This window comes from Drosophila albomicans, unplaced genomic scaffold, assembly GCF_009650485.2.
Source record: "Drosophila albomicans strain 15112-1751.03 unplaced genomic scaffold, ASM965048v2 utg000319l_pilon, whole genome shotgun sequence".
NCBI classification, from domain to species: Eukaryota; Metazoa; Arthropoda; class Insecta; order Diptera; family Drosophilidae; genus Drosophila; species Drosophila albomicans.
This window is the reverse complement of record NW_026263603.1, coordinates 1-22,366: the sequence shown is the minus strand read 5'-3', so window position 1 is coordinate 22,366 and position 22,366 is coordinate 1. Positions and strand designations below refer to the sequence as shown.

The following is a 22,366-nucleotide window of genomic DNA, read 5'->3' as shown; positions in this document are numbered from 1 at the left end:
TGCATTATTCCAGTGCGCATACATTGGTTCGCAACACTAAAGAAAAAAAAAACAATGTTGAGGCCTGTTTGCAGGTTAACGCTTACATATGTTGATCATAATAAATAAATTTAGCTAAAATAATACTTGTCATATATCTATTTATTAATCGATTATGTAACTAGACATTTCGCAACATTTATTTAGGTATAAAAAAAAAAATTTTATTGAAGGAATTGATATATGCCAGTAAAATGGTTGTATTTTTAATTTCTTTCAATAAAAATATTCTTGACGTAATGAAATAAAAAAAAATTGTATCACTCTAAGCGGTGGATCACTCGGCTCATGGGTCGATGAAGAACGCAGCAAACTGTGCGTCATCGTGTAACTTGCAGGACACATGAACATCGACATTTTGAACGCATATCGCAGTCCATGCTGTTATGTACTTTAATTAATTTTTTAGTGCTGCTTGGACTACATATGGTTTGAGGTTGTAAGACTATGCTAAATAAGTTGTTTAAAAATTTTTTCGGAATTTTAAGCACATTGTATATTATTGATAATATAAGTGTGAATCTAAAAAGTTCTCGCTTAAGATATTCATTATATGAATTAATAAATGAAAAATACTAAAACTCTGTTGCATGAGAAATTGAAGAATTATATGTTCTTTATTCATTTCAAATAATATTGAGGAATGTCTAGCATAAAATATATTATATTTTATAAACTAGAATTGCCTTCTTATTAACGAATATGGTATAAAGAATAATTTTGTGAATATTATGGACCTTCAAGAAAAAAAATAGTATATTTTCAAAAATAGGCAGAGAATTGTCTATAAGTGTAATTAAACAACCTCAACTCATATGGGACTACCCCCTGAATTTAAGCATATTAAATTAGGGGAGGAAAAGAAACTAAACAAGGATTTTCTTAGTAGCGGCGAGCGAAAAGAAATCAGTTCAGCACTAAGTCACTTTGTCTATATGGCAAATGTGAGATGCAGTGTATGGAACGTCAATATTCTAGTATGAAGAAATTAACGATTAAGTCCTTCTTAAATGAGGCCATTTACCCATAGAGGGTGCCAGGCCCGTATAACGTTAATGATTATTAGATGATGTTTCCAAAGAGTCGTGTTGCTTTGATAGTGCAGCACTAAGTGGGTGGTAAACTCCATCTAAAAACTAAATATAACCATGAGACCGATAGTAAACAAGTACCGTGAGGGAAAGTTGAAAAGAACTCTGAATAGAGAGTTAAATAGTACGTGAAACTGCTTAGAGGTTAAGCCCGATGAACCTGAATATCCGTTATGGAAAATTCATCATTAGAATTGTAATATTTAATCAATATTATAACGATAGTGTGCATTTTTCCATATAAGGACATTGTAATCTATTAGCATGTATGGAATTTATCAAACAATTTTGATAAGAGTTTATTTAAATTAGAGTGCTTGCATTTTAACATAAAATAAATTTCAAAAATTTGATAAAGTGCTGATAGAGTTATATGAGTACAGTGCGTTAATTTTTCGGAATTATATAATGGCATGATTATCATTGATTTTTATGTTTATTATAAGCACTTGTATGATTAACAAATGGCGAAAGATTCAGGATACCTTCGGACCCGTCTTGAAACACGGACCAAGGAGTCTAACATATGTGTGCAAGTTATTGGGATATAAACCCTAATAGCGTAATTAACTGACTATTATTGGGATTAGTTTTTTAACTATTTATAGTTGATTAACGCAATCCCGGGGCGTTCTATATAGTTATGTATAATAAATATTTATATTATTTATGCCTCTAACTGGAACGTACCTTGAGCATATATGCTGTGACCCGAAAGATGGTGAACTATACTTGATCAGGTTGAAGTCAGGGGAAACCCTGATGGAAGACCGAAACAGTTCTGACGTGCAAATCGATTGTCAGAATTGAGTATAGGGCGAAAGACCAATCGAACCATCTAGTAGCTGGTTCCTTCCGAAGTTTCCCTCAGGATAGCTGGTGCATTTAACTGTTGTATAAAATAATCTTATCTGGTAAAGCGAATGATTAGAGGCCTTAGGGTCGAAACGATCTTAACCTATTCTCAAACTTTAAATGGGTAAGAACCTTAACTTTCTGAATATGAAGTTTAAGGTTATGATATAATGTGCCCAGTTGGGCCACTTTGGTAAGCAGAACTGGCGCTGTGGGATGAAACCAAACGTAATGTACGGTGCCCAAATTAACAACTCATTCAGAAACCATGAAAGGCGTTGGTTGCTTAAAAACAGCAGGACGGTGATCATGGAAGTCGAAATCCGCTAAGGAGTGTGTAACAACTCACCTGCCGAAGCAACTAGCCCTTAAAATGGATGGCGCTTAAGTTGTATACCTATACATTACCGCTAAAGTAGATGATTTATATTACTTGTAATATAAATTTTGAAACTTTAGTGAGTAGGAAGGTACAATGGTGTGCTTAGAAGTGTTTGGCGTAAGCCTGCATGGAGCCGTCATTGGTACAGATCTTGGTGGTAGTAGCAATAATCGAATGAGACCTTGGAGGACTGAAGTGGAGAAGGGTTTCGTGTGAACAGTGGTTGATCACGAGTTAGTCGGTCCTAAGTTCAAGGCGAAAGCCGAAAATTTTCAAGTAAAAAAAAGTAACTAAAATTTTATATTTTGTCATAATTAAAAAACTTGAATAATTTGAACGAAAGGGAATACGGTTCCAATTCCGTAACCTGTTGAGTATCCGTTTGTTATTAAATATGGGCCTCGTGCTCATCCTGGCAACAGGAACGACCATAAAGAAGCCGTCGAGAGATATCGGAAGAGTTTTCTTTTCTGTTTTATAGCCGTACTACCATGGAAGTCTTTCGCAGAGAGATATGGTAGATGGGCTAGAAGAGCATGACATATACTGTTGTGTCGATATTTTCTCCTCGGACCTTGAAAATTTATGGTGGGGACACGCAAACTTCTCAACAGGCCGTACCAATATCCGCAGCTGGTCTCCAAGGTGAAGAGTCTCTAGTCGATAGAATAATGTAGGTAAGGGAAGTCGGCAAATTAGATCCGTAACTTCGGGATAAGGATTGGCTCTGAAGATTGAGATAGTCGGGCTTGATTGGGAAACAATAACATGGTTTATGTGCTCGTTCTGGGTAAATAGAGTTTCTATCATTTATGGTAGTTTCTTGTTCCCCGGATAGTTTAGTTACGTAGCCAATTGTGGAACTTTCTTGCTAAAATTTTTAAGAATACTAGTTGGGCAACCAGCTAGTTCTTTTAAATTATAACGATTATCAATTAACAATCAATTCAGAACTGGCACGGACTTGGGGAATCCGACTGTCTAATTAAAACAAAGCATTGTGATGGCCCTAGCGGGTGTTGACACAATGTGATTTCTGCCCAGTGCTCTGAATGTCAAAGTGAAGAAATTCAAGTAAGCGCGGGTCAACGGCGGGAGTAACTATGACTCTCTTAAGGTAGCCAAATGCCTCGTCATCTAATTAGTGACGCGCATGAATGGATTAACGAGATTCCTACTGTCCCTATCTACTCAGTTGCGAACGAACTTCCGAAGTGAGCAGACGTGCGTCCCGTGCGCTCCGTACGAAAATCGCGTAACACGATAAAAACAGTGCCGACAAAGACGGAATTTAGTGTGTCCCGTGCGGGAACCTAAACGCAATAATTTGGATAGAAAATAGTGACAGTGACACTTAGATTTTCCGAGAAATTTAATTTCTTTTGTGGAAAATTAATACCACGTGCGTGAAAAGTTCTAGTTCTAGTTCTAGTTCTAGTTCTAGTCCTAGTTCTTTCAGTGAATAGCAATAAAAGAAGAAGAAGAAAATAAGAAAGTTGAGAAAAGCTCACAGTTTTTGTCACGGACAAAAGCTTGTTAATTTGGACCTTACACTGAGTACACTGCTTGCCACAAGTGTACTGGTTGCACTGCTTGGGTTTTACTGCTTGCAGTATTTCTTCTGCGGTTGTTGTGATGAACAATAAAATGCGCGGAATGTCGAGTGTGTGTAGCGAGTCTGAAATGTCCATTTCAGAGGATCGCCCAAAAGTGAAAGAGAAAAGGAGCAGACGGGCGCGGAATAGGGCTGTATCGTCGCCCATCTTGGTTGCGAGCGACGATGCCTCCTCTGCCAAGCGGCTGGCTGTCTCCTTCATTGGAGCCAACGCCGATGGAGCAGCCGTCAACGATGTCGCCACTGGATCCGCCGCTGGAGCCGCCGCTGGAACCGCTGCTGGAACCGCCGCTGGAGTCGCCGATGGAGTTGCTGCTGCTACTGCCGCCCCTGCACCCGCTACGGTGGAGGCTATCGCCCGAATGAGCGGGCCTGCCTGTCCAGCTCCTGCTGGTAATTTTGTTGCTGCCAGTGTGGTGAAGGAAGGGTCTGATGCCGTATTGGCTCAGCTGGCGGGTGTAGACCAGACGGTGAGGTCCGCTGTGCTGCGCGCTGGAATGGCGCCGGAAGCGGCCATCGCCGTTTTGGAGGCAACTGCCCGGCTTGGCGAGCTGGTGACCGCGCTAGTTGTGCGAAACGCCGTTTTGGAGACGAAGGTTGCGTTGTGCCAACCAGCTGCTGCGCCCTTTACGGCCCCAAGTACGAGTGGTGCTGGCACCAGAGCTGTCTCCGGCGTTGCCCCGATTGCCGCACCTCGAAATGCTCCTGCAGCCAAGAAGCCCGTGGAAACGTGGTCGGCTGTGGTGACGAGCAAGGACCCGACAGTGTCGGGCAAGGAGATTGCCGATAAGGTAATGAGCCAAGTTGCTCCAGCTCTGGGCGTTAGGGTTCACGAAATCCGTGAATTGAAGCGCGGTGGCGCCGTCATTCGTACGCCGTCAAGAAGTGAAATCAAAAAAGTGGTGGCCAACGCGAAGTTCAACGAGGTCGGTCTGGAGGTTGAGCGCAACCGTGGAGTGAGGTCGAAAGTCACCGTGTTCGACGTGGACACAGCGATTCTACCGGAAGTCTTCATGGACGAGCTCTATGAGAACCACTTCAAGGAGGAGTTCTCGCCGTCGGCCTTCAAGAAGATGGTGCATATGGCGTCGAAGCCGTGGTCGGTCACTGACGGTGTCAGAATCAATCTGACACTAGAATGTGACGAAAAGGCGCAAGCGGTGCTTGATAAGACCGGACGGGTCTACATCAAGTGGTTTTCCTTCCGCTGTAGGTCGCTCGTCCGAACATACGCGTGTCATCGCTGTGTGGGATTCGACCACAAGGTTTCACAATGCCGATTGAAAAACGAAGTATGCCGCCAATGCGGGCAGACCGGCCATGTAGCGTTGAAATGTGCTAGCCCGGTGGACTGCCGAAACTGCCGTTTCAAGGGGCTTCCCTCCGGGCATTACATGCTGTCGGAGACGTGCCCAATATATGGTGCGGTCTTAGCAAGGGTGCAAGCTAGACATTAAAATGTTTAGCTTCATCCAAGCTAATTGTGGTCGAGGTCGAGCCGCTACCGTTGAGTTTGCAACTCGGGTGCGAGACTCCCGCCACATGTTCGCTTTGGTGCAGGAACCATACGTCGACAAAAGACACGGCATTACGGGCATTCCAGCCGGGATGCGTGTGTTTGCTGATCGGCGTTTGAAGGCTGCCATCTTTTTGGACGACCCGGATGCCATCTGTATGCCTATTGAGTCGCTCATCACGGACTTTGGCGTATGCGTGAGTGTCACTGGAAGATTTGGCTCAATCTTCCTGAGCTCCGTGTACTGCCAATACAACACTGATTTGGAACCGTACCTTGCGTATCTAGATGCCGTGCTACTACTGGCTGGTAGCAATCCGGTTATCTGTGGCTTGGATGCGAATGCAGTGTCCCCCTTGTGGTTCAGCAAATCGCTCGAGCGTGCTCGTGGCGACTTGAACCGCCGAAGGGGTGAGCTGCTGACCGAATGGATTCTAGAATCCCGAGCCGGCGTGCTAAATGAGGTCAGTAGTTTGTATACGTTCGATAATCACCGCGGACAGAGTGATATCGACGTCACGATTGCCAACGAAGCAGCGCTTATGTGGGCCGCATATGACTGGAGAGTGGACGAGTGGGACCTCAGTGACCACAACACGATTTGTGTTGAGGTGACGCGAGACCCCAGAGACACAGTTGAGAGCGATGCTCCTGTTCCGTCCTGGAACTCTCCAATGCACGTTGGCAGTCGTTCCGTGGTGAGCTTGTATGCAAGCTTGAGGAATTCCCGCAGGACTACACGGAGATGTCCATTGATGACCAGGTGTCTGCAACGCGTGCACTGGTTCACAGTGTATGCGACCATGTATTTGGACGCAGGCAGCCGAGAGCCGTTCGGAAAGTGGTCTGGTGGAATGCCAACCTCAGTACGAAGCGCCGAGAGGTCAGGAGACTGAGGCGGCGGCTACAGAATGCTCGTCGTCGTGGCAGCGATGAAGCAGGGCGACTTGCTACCGACCTGCGGATCTCCGTGGGTCAGTACAAGAAGCTTATTCTGTCGGCAAAGGAGGACAACTGGCGTCGCTTCGTTGGAGATAATCGGGATGACCCCTGGGGGCATGTCTACAGGATTTGCCGACGTCACAAACGGAATTCCGAGCTGGGCTGCCTACGGGTAAATGGCGAGCCAGTCGTAACATGGCACGACTGTGCGAAAGTGCTCCTCCGTAACTTTTTCCCCGTTGCGGAGTCGAATGCACCGATTGCCATCCCAGATGTGCTTCCGCCCACACTCGACGAGTACGAAGTGAGTGCTTGTGTCGCCAGGCTACGGAGCAGACGCTCGCCTGGCATGGACGGCATCACTGGAGTGATCTGTAAAGAGGTTTGGCGTGCTATTCCGCAGCATCTTACAGCGTTGTATTCCCGCTGTTTAGCCGAAGGACATTTCCCTTCTGAGTGGAAACGCCCGCGCGTTGTGCCACTTCTCAAGGGGCCCGATAAGGACAGGAGCGATCCTGGCTCTTATCGTGGTATATGTCTGCTACCAGTCTTTGTAAGGTGCTCGAGGGTATCATGGTCAGCCGAATGAAGGACATGCTCCCGGAGGGCTGCAGATGGCAATTTGGATTTCAACCTGGACGCTGTGTGGAGGATGCCTGGAGACACGTGAAGAGTACTGTCGACGCCAGCCCGGCAAGATATGTACTCGGAATCTTCGTGGATTTCAAAGGAGCATTTGACCACGTGGAGTGGGATGCTGTGCTACGCCGGCTGATCGACTCAGGCTGCCGAGAAGCCAGCTTGTGGCGAAGCTTCTTCTCTGGCAGGAGTGCGTGCATCGTCAGCAGATACGAGGAAGCATCTGTGCTGGTGACCAGAGGTTGCCCACAGGGTTCCATCAGTGGTCCATTCATTTGGAACCTCATGATGGACGTGCTTCTTCGGCGCTTGGAGCCTTTGTGCAAACTGAGCGCGTATGCAGACGACTTGCTGCTTCTCGTTGAGGGAAACTCCCGAAACGATCTGGAGTCGAAAGGAGCGGAGTACATGTCCATCGTAGGAGCTTGGGGAACAGAGGTAGGCGTGTCCGTCTCCACCAGTAAGACGGCTGTCATGTTGCTGAAAGGCCAATTATCGGCTAATAGGCGGCCTGGGGTACGGTTTGCTGGAGCAAGCTTGCCCTACGCTGACAAATACCGGTATCTGGGCATCACGGTCGGCGAGCGGTTGAATTTCAACCCGCATATCGCGTCTTTACGTGATCGGCTGAGCGGAGTCGTTGGTGTTTTGGCACGCGTACTACGGGTCGACTGGGGGATCAGTCCCCGTGCCAAGCGGACCATTTACACTGGACTCATGGTGCCTTGTGCGCTATTTGGTGCCTCAGTGTGGTATGCCACGGCGATGAGACTAGTAAGGGCCAGGAGGCACCTATTGTCCTGCCAAAGGCGCATCCTTCTTGGATACCTACCGGTGTGCCGTACAGTGTCCACTGTGGCACTGCAAGTTCTTGCTGGTGTTCCCCCGTTTGATCTGGCTGCCAAGAAATTGGCAATTAGTTTCAAACTCAAGCGCGATCACCCGCTGGAGGAGAGCGACTGGCTGTTTGGTCAAGATCTGTCGGGTCTTAATCACAAGCAGAAGATGGCGATGCTGGACGACCGTATGCTGCAGGAGTGGCAAAGCAGATGGGATAATGGTGATGAACCCGGCCGGGTGACTCATCTTTTTATCCCGGATGCTGGGTTCGTCTTCAGCAGGCGAGACTTCGGTTTCAGCCTACGTGCTGGATTCCTGCTGACAGGCCATGGATCGCTGAATGCATTTCTGCATGAGAGACGTCTAAGCGGAACGCCTGCATGTCTATGCGGTGCGGATAGCGAAGATGCGCTGCACGTTCTGTGTGTATGCCCCATATATGCAGATTTGCGTCACCTCGATGGACTTGGGATCGAATACCTGCATGGCGTCTGGAGGGTTTCTGGAGCGGTGGCGACACAGGAGAGGATGCAGCTATTGCAAACATTTGCCGATGCCGTGTTCACAAGGCGTCGGCAATTGTTGTACCAGGAGGCGACGAATGGGCCGGCAGTCCCGAGCTGAATGGCTAAAACTGCATCACCCGTGTGGTTGGCGGGTCTTAGAATTCCTCCACAGCTTCCTGCTTGTCGTATGAGGCGACTAAACGGATAATTTCTTTTTGGGCTGTCAGTCCCGAGCTGAAAAGCTAAAACTGGCCTCACCCGTGTGGATGACGGGTCTTAGAATTTCACCACAGTGGACCTCCACTTATCGTACGAAGCGATTCTCGAGGTGCGTCACCAACGCTAACTGTTTGGAGTTAAATTGGTAGTACCCTTGTGGTACGAAACCTGACCGGAGGTCTTCTGGTACCACGGGAGCCAGGTGCCCGCGGACTTTTGTCCGTCCTGGCACGGGTTGTGGCCCTTCGGGAGCATCGTGGTGGCTGTGGTTTATATCCAAATGCGGAGAGAGCGGAGTGCTCGACGTGGAGTTGCGTAATACAACCGGTTGCCGTGAACCACAGATCGGCAGAGGTTTTAGGTGGGCCTCGCTCCCCACACAGGAGGAAGTGTCCAGTCCAAACAACTGGCTCTTCAAATGTGTACCTGCGGTGAATTCCAAGGGGGCGCTGATCATGCTTAAATTGATCCCTGTGCTCGGGCACCGTGTGATAAGTCACTTGTGACAGGTGCACACGTAAAACACCGGAATTTATGTCCCTATCTACTATCTAGCGAAACCACAGCCAAGGGAACGGGCTTGGAATAATTAGCGGGGAAAGAAGACCCTTTTGAGCTTGACTCTAATCTGGCAGTGTAAGGAGACATAAGAGGTGTAGAATAAGTGGGAGATATTAAATTTCGGTTTAGTATCGACAATGAAATACCACTACTCTTATTGTTTCCTTACTTACTTGATTAAATGGAACGTGTATCATTTCCTAGCCATTATACGGATATATTTATATATCTTATGGTATTGGGTTTGATGCAAGCTTCTTGATCAAAGTATCACGAGTTTGTTATATAATCGCAAACAAATTCATTAATGAGAGAGTGCATTTATGTGTTCTTAAATTAAAAATTTGGTATAACTCCAATTACTCAGGTATGATCCAATTCAAGGACATTGCCAGGTAGGGAGTTTGACTGGGGCGGTACATCTCTCAAATAATAACGGAGGTGTCCCAAGGCCAGCTCAGTGCGGACAGAAACCACACATAGAGCAAAAGGGCAAATGCTGACTTGATCTCGGTGTTCAGTACACACAGGGACAGCAAAAGCTCGGCCTATCGATCCTTTTGGTTTAAAGAGTTTTTAACAAGAGGTGTCAGAAAAGTTACCATAGGGATAACTGGCTTGTGGCGGCCAAGCGTTCATAGCGACGTCGCTTTTTGATCCTTCGATGTCGGCTCTTCCTATCATTGTGAAGCAAAATTCACCAAGCGTTGGATTGTTCACCCATGCAAGGGAACGTGAGCTGGGTTTAGACCGTCGTGAGACAGGTTAGTTTTACCCTACTAATGACAAAACGTTGTTGCGACAGCATTCCTGCGTAGTACGAGAGGAACCGCAGGTACGGACCAATGGCACAATACTTGTTCGAGCGAACAGTGGTATGACGCTACGTCCGTTGGATTATGCCTGAACGCCTCTAAGGTCGTATCCGTGCTGGACTGCAATGATAAATAAGGGGCAATTTGCATTGTATGGCTTCTAAACCATTAAAAGTTTATTATTCATTTAATAGACGACGATGGATGTGATGCCAATGTTACATATAACATAGTAAATTGGGAGGATCTTCGATCACCTGGTGCCGCGCTAGTTATATATTAAAACATTATTTAATACAATGACAAAGCCTTGAATCAATTGTAAACGACTTTTATAACAGGCAAGGTGTTGTAAGTGGTTGAGCAGCTGCCATACTGCGATCCACTGAAGCTTATCCTTTGCTTGACGATTCGATAAAATATATATGTTTAAGGCATATATAAAAAAAAATATTATATATATATTTATATATATAAATATGCAAAATTGTATGCATAATTATTAATTATGTGTTATACAATTACGCATATAAGAAGAAAATTTATATAATATATAAATATATATATATATATAAATAAATAATATATCTATGTGTACAAAATATACTTGTGTATTTTAAATATGCATTTATTTAGTATGCGTTAGTTATATATATTTATTTTTGGTAGCAAAAGGAACGCCATTATATTAGTGGCGAAAATTAATAATATGCATAGTAAGTATATCTATGTATACAAAATACTTGCATATTTTATATATGCATTTATTTATTATGCGTTGGTTATATATATTTATTTGGTAGCAAAAGGAACGCCATTATATTAGTGGCGAAAATTAAGAATATGCATAGTATATCTATGTGTACAAAATACTTGCGTATTTTATATATGCATTTATTTATAATGCGTTGGTTATATATATTTATTTGGTAGCAAAAGGAACGTCATATATTAGTGGCGAAAATTAAGAATATGCAAAGTATATCTATGTGTACAAAATACTTGCGTATTTTAAATATGCATTTATTTAGTATGCGTTAGTTGTATATATTTATTTGGTAGCAAAAGGAACGCCATATATTAGTGGCGAAAATTAAGAATATGCATAGTATATCTATGTATACAAAATACTTGCATATATATATGCATTTATTTATTATGCGTTGGTTATATATATTTATTTGGTAGCAAAAGGAACGCCATTATATTAGTGGCGAAAATCAAGAATATGCATAGTATATCTATGTGTACAAAATACTTGCGTATTTTATATATGCATTTATTTATTATGCGTTGGTTATATATATTTATTTGGTAGCAAAAGGAACGCCATTATATTAGTGGCGAAAATTAAGAATATGCATAGTATATCTATGTGTACAAAATACTTGTATATTTTAAATATGCATTTATTTAGTAAGCGTTAGTTATATATATTTATTTGGTAGCCAGAAGGACGCCATCATATTAGTGGCGAAAATTAAAAATATGCATGGTATATCTATGTGTACAAAATACTTGTGTATTTTAAATATACATTTATTTGGTACGCAATTACATGAATTTGGTAGCCAGAAGGACGCCATCATATTAGTGGCGAAAATTAAAAATATGCATGATATAAAAAAATATATATACATTTGTATATGTATCTATATGAACAGAATACTTGCGTATTTTAAGTATGCATTTATTTCATACACAATTATGTGTTTGGTAGCAAAAGAACGCCATCATATTAGTGGCACAAATTAAGACATGAGATATGAGTTCAGCTTTGACAAAAAATTTCAACATATGAAAATTGAAGAAAAAACTTTTTAAATAGCATTTTATACTGTTTATTAATATAATGAGATAAGATTTTGAATTTAACTTGAGAAAAAGATTTTTTGGACTTGGTGAATTTTTTATTGAACTGCAGCCATATGATATGAGGTTCTACCGAGAGATGAGTTCAACTTTGACAAAAAATTTCAACATATGAAAATTGAAGAAAAAACTTTTTAAATATCATTTTATACAGTTTATTAATAAAATGAGATACAATTTTGAATTTAACTTGAGAAAAAAATTTTTTGGACTTGGTGAATTTTTTATTGAATTGCAGCCATATGATATGAGGTTCTACCGAGAGATGAGTTCAAACTATGACAAAAAATTTCAACATATGAAAATTGAAGAAAAAACTTTTTAAATATCATTTTATACAGTTTATTAATATAATGAGATAAGATTTTGAATTTAACTTGAGAAAAAGATTTTTTTGACTTGGTGAATTTTTTATTGAACTGCAGCCATATGATATGAGGTTCTACCGAGAGATGAGTTCAACTTTGACAAAAAATTTCAACATATGAAAATTGAAGAAAAACCTTTTTAATTATCATTTTAAACAGTTTATTAATATAATGAGATAAGATTTTGAATTTAACTTGAGAAAAAGATTTTTTGGACTTGGTGAATTTTTTATTGAACTTCAGCCATATGATATGAGGTTCTACCGAGATATGAGTTCAACATTGAAAAAAATTTCAACATATGAAAATTGAAGAAAAAACTTTTTAAATATCATTTTATACAGTTTATTAATATAATGAGATACGATTTTGAATTTAACTTGAGAAAAAAATTTTTTGGACTTGGTGAATTTTTTATTGAACTGCAGCCATATGATATGAGGTTCTACCGAGATATGAGTTCAACTTTGACAAAAAATTTCAACATATGAAAATTGAAGAAAAAACTTTTTATATATATCATTTTATATAGTTTTTTAATAAAATGAATTAAGATTTTGAATTTAACTTGAGAAAAAAATTTTTGGACTTGGTAAATTTTTTGGACTTGGTAAATTTTTTATTGAACTTCAGCCATATGATATGAGGTTCTACCGAAATATGAGTTCAACTTTGACAAAAAATTTCAACATATGAAAATTGAAGAAAAAAACTTTTTAAATAGCATTTTATACTGTTTATTAATATAATGAGATAAGATTTTTAATTTAACTTGAGAAAAAAATTTTTTGGACTTGGTGAATTTTTTATTGAACTACAGCCATATGATATGAGGTTCTACCGAGATATGAGTTCAACTTTGACAAAAAATTTCAACATATGAAAATTGTAGAAAAAAACTTTTTATATATCATTTTATACAGTTTTTTAATAAAATGAGATAAGATTTTGAATTTAACTTGAGAAAAAAATTTTTTGGACTTGGTGAATTTTTTATTGAACTGCAGCCATATGATATAAGGTTCTACCGAGATATGAGTTCAACTTTGACAAAAATTTTAAACAATGTTAAACAATTTACGATTGTACTAGTATTTAATACAAATTATTGATAACAAAATAATGAAGTTTTGCTGTTGTATTATTAAAATAGTGCCACATAAAGATACATTAGGTGGTAGACCTTAGTAAAATGAGCGGGTTGTAGAAAACGTGTCACAAAACCTATATAGGGGTGGTGAGGTCGGGCAGGCATGTCATATGAGAAAAATTTCACAAGTGAAATATATATGTCTATGTATATGGAGTGTAATGCCGGCATAAGTCATATATAAATAATATATGAAAATAATCATATAGAAGGCAATATGATTAAAAAAAGTTAAAAATAATGAAGTTTTACTGTTGCATTATTAAATTAGTGCAACATAAAGATACATTAGGTGATATACCTTAGTAAAATGAGCTGGTTGTAGAAAACGTGTCACAAAACCTATATAGGGGTGGTGATGTCGAGCAGGCATGTCATATGAGAAAAATTTTTCACAAGTGAAATATATATGACTATGTATATGGAGTGAGTCTTGCCGGCATAAGTCATATATAAATAATATATGAAAATAATCATATAGAAGGCAATATGATTAAAAAAGTTAAAAATAATGAAGTTTTACTGTTGTATTATTAAATTAGTGCAACAAAAAGATACGTTAGATGGTAATACTAAATAAAATAAGAGCATTGTAGAAAACGTGTCACAAAACCTATATAGGGGTGGTGAGGTCGGGCAGGCATGTCATATGAGAAAAATTTCACAAGTGAAATATATATGACTATTTATATGGAGTGTCATGCCGGCATAAGTCATATATAAATAATATATGAAAATAATCATATAGAAGGCAATATATGATTAAAAAAGTTAAAAATAATGAAGTTTTACTGTTGCATTATTAAATTAGTGCAACATAAAGATACATTAGGTGGTATACCTTAGTAAAATGAGCTGGTTGTAGAAAACGTGTCACAAAACCTATATAGGGGTGGTGATGTCGAGCAGGCATGTCATATGAGAAAATTTTCACAAGTGAAATATATATGACTATGTATATGGAGTGAGTCTTGCCGGCATAAGTCATATATAAATAATATATGAAAATAATCATATAGAAGGCAATATGATTAAAAAAGTTAAAAATAATGAAGTTTTACTGTTGTATTATTAAATTAGTGCAACAAAAAGATACGTTAGATGGTAATACTAAATAAAATAAGAGCATTGTAGAAAACGTGTCACAAAACCTATATAGGGGTGGTGAGGTCGGGCAGGCATGTCATATGAGAAAAATTTCACAAGTGAAATATATATGACTATTTATATGGAGTGTCATGCCGGCATAAGTCATATATATAAATAATATATGAAAATAATCATATAGAAGGCAATATGATTAAAAAAGTTAAAAATAATGAAGTTTTACTGTTGCATTATTAAATTAGTGCAACATAAAGATACATTAGGTGGTATACCTTAGTAAAATGAGCTGGTTGTAGAAAACGTGTCACAAAACCTATATAGGGGTGGTGATGTCGAGCAGGCATGTCATATGAGAAAAATTTCACAAGTGAAATATATATGACTATGTATATGGAGTGAGTCTTGCCGGCATAAGTCATATATAAATAATATATGAAAATAATCATATAGAAGGCAATATGATTAAAAAAGTTAAAAATAATGAAGTTTTACTGTTGTATTATTAAATTAGTGCAACAAAAAGATACGTTAGATGGTAATACTAAATAAAATAAGAGCATTGTAGAAAACGTGTCACAAAACCTATATAGGGGTGGTGAGGTCGGGCAGGCATGTCATATGAGAAAAATTTCACAAGTGAAATATATATGACTATTTATATGGAGTGTCATGCCGGCATAAGTCATATATAAATAATATATGAAAATAATCATATAGAAGGCAATATGATTAAAAAAGTTAAAAATAATGAAGTTTTACTGTTGCATTATTAAATTAGTGCAACATAAAGATACATTAGGTGGTATACCTTAGTAAAATGAGCTGGTTGTAGAAAACGTGTCACAAAACCTATATAGGGGTGGTGATGTCGAGCAGGCATGTCATATGAGAAAAATTTCACAAGTGAAATATATATATGACTATGTATATGGAGTGAGTCTTGCCGGCATAAGTCATATATAAATAATATATGAAAATAATCATATAGAAGGCAATATGATTAAAAAAGTTAAAAATAATGAAGTTTTACTGTTGCATTATTAAATTAGTGCAACATAAAGATACATTAGGTGGTATACCTTAGTAAAATGAGCTGGTTGTAGAGAAAACGTGTCACAAAACCTATATAGGGGTGGTGATGTCGAGCAGGCATGTCATATGAGAAAAATTTCACAAGTGAAATATATATGACTATGTATATGGAGTGAGTCTTGCCGGCATAAGTCATATATAAATAATATATGAAAATAATCATATAGAAGGCAATATGATTAAAAAAGTTAAAAATAATGAAGTTTTACTGTTGTATTATTAAATTAGTGCAACAAAAAGATACGTTAGATGGTAATACTAAATAAAATAAGAGCATTGTAGAAAACGTGTCACAAAACCTATACATGGTGGCAGTGTGTGCTCATCACGTATATATGTATTGGATGCATATATTTCAGTTTGCATATTAAGTAATAATTATGTTATTATTAATTAATTATTAGTCTCATCCGATATAAAAATTGATACTATTATATGGTTATATAATTATTACTATTATATAAGCATATAATGTATTAAATGTCTTTTTCAAAAGAAGACGGTGTTTCGTAGCTAAAGAATTAATATTTTGTGAATAATTGAAAAATCCTCTAGGACACTATTGTGGACGGAGGTTTTTACTAATATAATATTGTCTACACGTAAATGCAGAATTAGATAAAATTATCAATTTGTCATCAAAATAAAATAATTTTTTATTTCAATTAATTGAATTTAAATTATAAATATGCATGTGTGATATAATATATTTAGTAAGTTGAAATAAAATGATATTTTTGAACGATTATATGCATATATATTTTATATATAAGTATATATATTTATATAAAACAATTGTGAATTATAACTAGCGAACGTGAATGCCATCTAATTATGGCCACATTCGTATAGTACATGTCAAGTATAACATATATATATATACAATTATTGAATATTATCGTTTGTTATTCAAAAATATTTGTGAGTTGTCATGTATTTTACATATTTGAAGATTTATGTAATTATATTTTAAATATATTTACATAATGAAATGAACATTATTCTGGTTGATCCTGCCAGTAGTTATATGCTTGTCTCAAAGATTAAGCCATGCATGTCTAAGTACACACGAATTAATAGTGAAACCGCAAAAGGCTCATTATATCAGTTATGGTTCCTTAGATCGTTAACAGTTACTTGGATAACTGTGGTAATTCTAGAGCTAATACATGCAATTAAAACACGGACCTTCTGGAACGTGTGCTTTTATTAGGCTAAAACCAAGCGATCGCAAGATCGTTACACTGGTTGAACTCTAGATAACATGCAGATCGTATGGTCTCGTACCGACGACAGATCTTTCAAATGTCTGCCCTATCAACTTTTGATGGTAGTATCTAGGACTACCATGGTTGCAACGGGTAACGGGGAATCAGGGTTCGATTCCGGAGAGGGAGCCTGAGAAACGGCTACCACATCTAAGGAAGGCAGCAGGCGCGTAAATTACCCACTCCCAGCTCGGGGAGGTAGTGACGAAAAATAACAATACAGGACTCATATCCGAGGCCCTGTAATTGGAATGAGTACACTTTAAATCCTTTAACAAGGACCTATTGGAGGGCAAGTCTGGTGCCAGCAGCCGCGGTAATTCCAGCTCCAATAGCGTATATTAAAGTTGTTGCGGTTAAAACGTTCGTAGTTGAACTTGTGCTTCATACGGGTAGTGCAACTTACAATTGTAGTTAGTACTATACCTTTATGTATGTAAGCGTATTACCGGTGGAGTTCTTATATATAATTAGGTACTTGTACTTTTTTATATGTTCCTCCTATTTAAAAACCTGCATTAGTGCTCTTCATCGAGTGTTATTGTGGGCCGGTACAATTACTTTGAACAAATTAGAGTGCTTAAAGCAGGCTTCAAATGCCTGAATATTCTGTGCATGGGATAATGAAATAAGACCTCTGTTCTGCTTTCATTGGTTTTCAGATCAAGAGGTAATGATTAATAGAAGCAGTTTGGGGGCATTAGTATTACGACGCGAGAGGTGAAATTCTTGGACCGTCGTAAGACTAACTTAAGCGAAAGCATTTGCCAAAGATGTTTTCATTAATCAAGAACGAAAGTTAGAGGTTCGAAGGCGATCAGATACCGCCCTAGTTCTAACCATAAACGATGCCAGCTAGCAATTGGGTGTAGCTACTTTTATGGCTCTCTCAGTCGCTTCCCGGGAAACCAAAGCTTTTGGGCTCCGGGGGAAGTATGGTTGCAAAGCTGAAACTTAAAGGAATTGACGGAAGGGCACCACCAGGAGTGGAGCCTGCGGCTTAATTTGACTCAACACGGGAAAACTTACCAGGTCCGAACATAAGTGTGTAAGACAGATTGATAGCTCTTTCTCGAATCTATGGGTGGTGGTGGTGCATGGCCGTTCTTAGTTCGTGGAGTGATTTGTCTGGTTAATTCCGATAACGAACGAGACTCAAATATATTAAATAGATATCTTCAGGATTATGGTGTTGAAGCTTATATAGCCTTCATTCATGGTGGCAGTAAAATGTTTATTGTGTTTGAATGTGTTTATATAAGTGGAGCCGTACCTGTTGGTTTGTCCCATTATAAGGACACTAGCTTCTTAAATGGACAAATTGCGTCTAGCAATAATGAGATTGAGCAATAACAGGTCTGTGATGCCCTTAGATGTCCTGGGCTGCACGCGCGCTACAATGAAAGTATCAACGTGTATTTCCTAGACCGAGAGGTCCGGGTAAACCGCTGAACCACTTTCATGCTTGGGATTGTGAACTGAAACTGTTCACATGAACTTGGAATTCCCAGTAAGTGTGAGTCATTAACTCGCATTGATTACGTCCCTGCCCTTTGTGCACACCGCCCGTCGCTACTACCGATTGAATTATTTAGTGAGGTCTCCGGACGTGATCACTGTGACGCCTTGTGTGTTGCGGTTGTTTCGCAAAAGTTGACCGAACTTGATTATTTAGAGGAAGTAAAAGTCGTAACAAGGTTTCCGTAGGTGAACCTGCGGAAGGATCATTATTGTTTTAATGCATCTAACCGTTAATAAATTAAATTTGTTTTTCTCTTTTAGGGAATTGCAATATTTAATAAATATGTAACTAATAAATATAAATATTTTATTCAATCATATGAGATACAATTATGCAACATATAATAATTTAAATTAGCTAAAAACCGTTTGTCATGTATTATTATTATTATATACTGTATTAAGAGTGTTTTATGTGTTTTGGATAAAATAAAAAACTGCGTGTATATGTACCATAATATACATGCGTTGCAAAATGTATTGTGCATATTCCAGTGCGCATACATTGGTTCGCAACACCTAAAGAAAAACAATGTTGTACCTGTTTGCAGGTTAACGCTTTACATATGTTGATCATAATAAATAAATTTAGCTAAAATATACTTGTCATATATCTTATTATTATCGATTATGTAAAACTAAGACATTTCGCAACATTTATTTAGGTATAAAAAAAAAATTTTTATTGAAGGAATTGATATATGCCAGTAAAATGGTGTGTATTTTTAATTTCTTTCAATAAAAATATTCTTGACGTAATGAAATAAAAAAAAAAAAATTGTATCACTCTAAGCGGTGGATCACTCGGCTCATGGGTCGATGAAGAACGCAGCAAACTGTGCGTCATCGTGTGAACTGCAGGACACATGAACATCGACATTTTGAACGCATATCGCAGTCCATGCTGTTATGTACTTTAATTAATTTTTTAGTGCTGCTTGGACTACATATGGTTGAGGGTTGTAAGACTATGCTAAATAAGTTGTTTAAAATTTTTCGGAATTTTAAGCACATTGTATATTATTGGATAATATAAGTGTGAATCTAAAAAGTTCTCGCTTAAGATATTCATAATATGAATTAATAAATGAAAATACTAAAACTCTGTTGCATGAGAAATTTGAAGAATTATATGTTCTTTATTCATTTCAAATAATATTGAGGAATGTCTAGCATAAAATATATTATTTTATAAACTAGAATTGCCTCTTATTAACGAATATGGTATAAAGAATAATTTTGTGAATATTATGGACCTTCAAGAAAAAAATAGTATATTTCAAAATAGGCAGAGAATTGTCTATAAGTGTAATTAAACAACCTCAACTCATATGGGACTACCCCCTGAATTTAAGCATATTAATTAGGGGAGGAAAAGAAACTAACAAGGATTTTCTTAGTAGCGGCGAGCGAAAAGAAATCAGTTCAGCACTAAGTCACTTTGTCTATATGGCAAATGTGAGATGCAGTGTATGGAACGTCAATATTCTAGTATGAGAAATTAACGATTTAAGTCCTTCTTAAATGAGGCCATTTACCCATAGAGGGTGCCAGGCCCGTATAACGTTAATGATTATTAGATGATGTTTCCAAAGAGTCGTGTTGCTTGATAGTGCAGCACTAAGTGGGTGGTAAACTCCATCTAAAACTAAATATAACCATGAGACCGATAGTAAACAAGTACCGTGAGGGAAAGTTGAAAAGAACTCTGAATAGAGAGTTAAATAGTACGTGAAACTGCTTAGAGGTTAAGCCCGATGAACCTGAATATCCGTTATGGAAAATTCATCATTAGAATTGTAATATTTAATCAATATTATAACGATAGTGTGCATTTTTTCCATATAAGGACATTGTAATCTATTAGCATGTATGGAATTTATCAAACAATTTTGATAAGAGTTTATTTAAATTAGAGTGCTTGCATTTTAACATAAAATAAATTTCAAAAATTTGATAAAGTGCTGATAGATTATATGAGTACAGTGCGTTAATTTTTCGGAATTATATAATGGCATGATTATCATTGATTTTTATGTTTATTATAAGCACTTGTATGATTAACAATGCGAAAGATTCAGGATACCTTCGGGACCCGTCTTGAAACACGGACCAAGGAGTCTAACATATGTGCAAGTTATTGGGATATAAACCTAATAGCGTAATTAACTTGACTATATTATTGGATTAGTTTTTTAACTATTTATAGTTGATTAACGCAATCCCGGGGCGTTCTATATAGTTATGTATAATAATATTTATATTATTTATGCCTCTAACTGGAACGTACCTTGAGCATATATGCTGTGACCCGAAAGATGGTGAACTATACTTGATCAGGTTGAAGTCAGGGGAAACCCTGATGGAAGACCGAAACAGTTCTGACGTGCAAATCGATTGTCAGAATTGAGTATAGGGGCGAAAGACCAATCGAACCATCTAGTAGCTGGTTCCTTCCGAAGTTTCCCTCAGGATAGCTGGTGCATTTAACTGTTGTATAAAATAATCTTATCTGGTAAAGCGAATGATTAGAGGCCTTAGGGTCGAAACGATCTTAACCTATTCTCAAACTTTAAATGGGTAAGAACCTTAACTTTCTTGATATGAAGTTTAAGGTTATGATATAATGTGCCCAGTGGGCCACTTTTGGTAAGCAGAACTGGCGCTGTGGGATGAACCAAACGTAATGTTACGGTGCCCAAATTAACAACTCATTCAGAAACCATGAAAGGCGTTGGTTGCTTAAAACAGCAGGACGGTGATCATGGAAGTCGAAATCCGCTAAGGAGTGTGTAACAACTCACCTGCCGAAGCAACTAGCCCTTAAAATGGATGGCGCTTAAGTTGTATACCTATACATTACCGCTAAAGTAGATGATTTATATTACTTGTAATATAAATTTTGAAACTTTAGTGAGTAGGAAGGTACAATGGTGTGCTTAGAAGTGTTTGGCGTAAGCCTGCATGGAGCCGTCATTGGTACAGATCTTGGTGGTAGTAGCAAATAATCGAATGAGACCTTGGAGGACTGAAGTGGAGAAGGGTTTCGTGTGAACAGTGGTTGATCACGAGTTAGTCGGTCCTAAGTTCAAGGCGAAAGCCGAAAATTTTCAAGTAAAAAAAAGTAACTAAAATTTATATTTTGTCATAATTAAAAAACTTGAATAATTTTGAACGAAAGGGAATACGGTTCCAATTCCGTACCTGTTGAGTATCCGTTTGTTATTAAATATGGGCCTCGTGCTCATCCTGGCAACAGGAACGACCATAAAGAAGCCGTCGAGAGATATCGGAAGAGTTTTCTTTTCTGTTTTATAGCCGTACTACCATGGAAGTCTTTCGCAGAGAGATATGGTAGATGGGCTAGAAGAGCATGACATATACTGTTGTGTCGATATTTTCTCCTCGGACCTTGAAAATTTATGGTGGGGACACGCAAACTTCTCAACAGGCCGTACCAATATCCGCAGCTGGTCTCCAAGGTGAAGAGTCTCTAGTCGATAGAATAATGTAGGTAAGGGAAGTCGGCAAATTAGATCCGTAACTTCGGATAAGGATTGGCTCTGAAGATTGAGATAGTCGGGCTTGATTGGGAAACAATAACATGGTTTATGTGCTCGTTCTGGGTAAATAGAGTTTCTATCATTTATGGTAGTTTCTTGTTCCCCGGATAGTTTAGTTACGTAGCCAATTGTGGAACTTTCTTGCTAAAATTTTTTAAGAATACTAGTTGGGCAACCAGCTAGTTCTTTTAAATTATAACGATTATCAATTAACAATCAATTCAGAACTGGCACGGACTTGGGGAATCCGACTGTCTAATTAAAACAAAGCATTGTGATGGCCCTAGCGGGTGTTGACACAATGTGATTTCTGCCCAGTGCTCTGAATGTCAAAGTGAAGAAATTCAAGTAAGCGCGGGTCAACGGCGGGAGTAACTATGACTCTCTTAAGGTAGCCAAATGCCT

The 22,366-nt window shown here is 38.5% G+C and overlaps 2 non-coding genes and 3 pseudogenes across 2 annotated transcripts; all 5 read left to right on the top strand.

Annotated features, from left to right (window-relative positions):
* Positions 1-300: 300 nt before the first annotated feature.
* On the top strand, positions 301-453 carry LOC117577516 (5.8S ribosomal RNA; annotated as a pseudogene).
* Positions 454-840: 387 nt separating this feature from the next.
* Positions 841-10,435, top strand: LOC117577489 (large subunit ribosomal RNA; annotated as a pseudogene).
* Positions 10,436-16,609: 6,174 nt separating this feature from the next.
* LOC117577522 (small subunit ribosomal RNA) lies at positions 16,610-18,607 on the top strand. Its single transcript, XR_004573273.1, has one exon. It is a non-coding gene; the product is annotated as a small subunit ribosomal RNA (ribosomal RNA).
* Positions 18,608-19,182: 575 nt separating this feature from the next.
* Positions 19,183-19,361, top strand: LOC117577504 (5.8S ribosomal RNA). Its single transcript, XR_004573262.1, has one exon. It is a non-coding gene; the product is annotated as a 5.8S ribosomal RNA (ribosomal RNA).
* A 354-nt stretch (positions 19,362-19,715) lies between these two features.
* On the top strand, positions 19,716-22,366 carry LOC127566307 (large subunit ribosomal RNA; annotated as a pseudogene; the record flags this gene model as incomplete).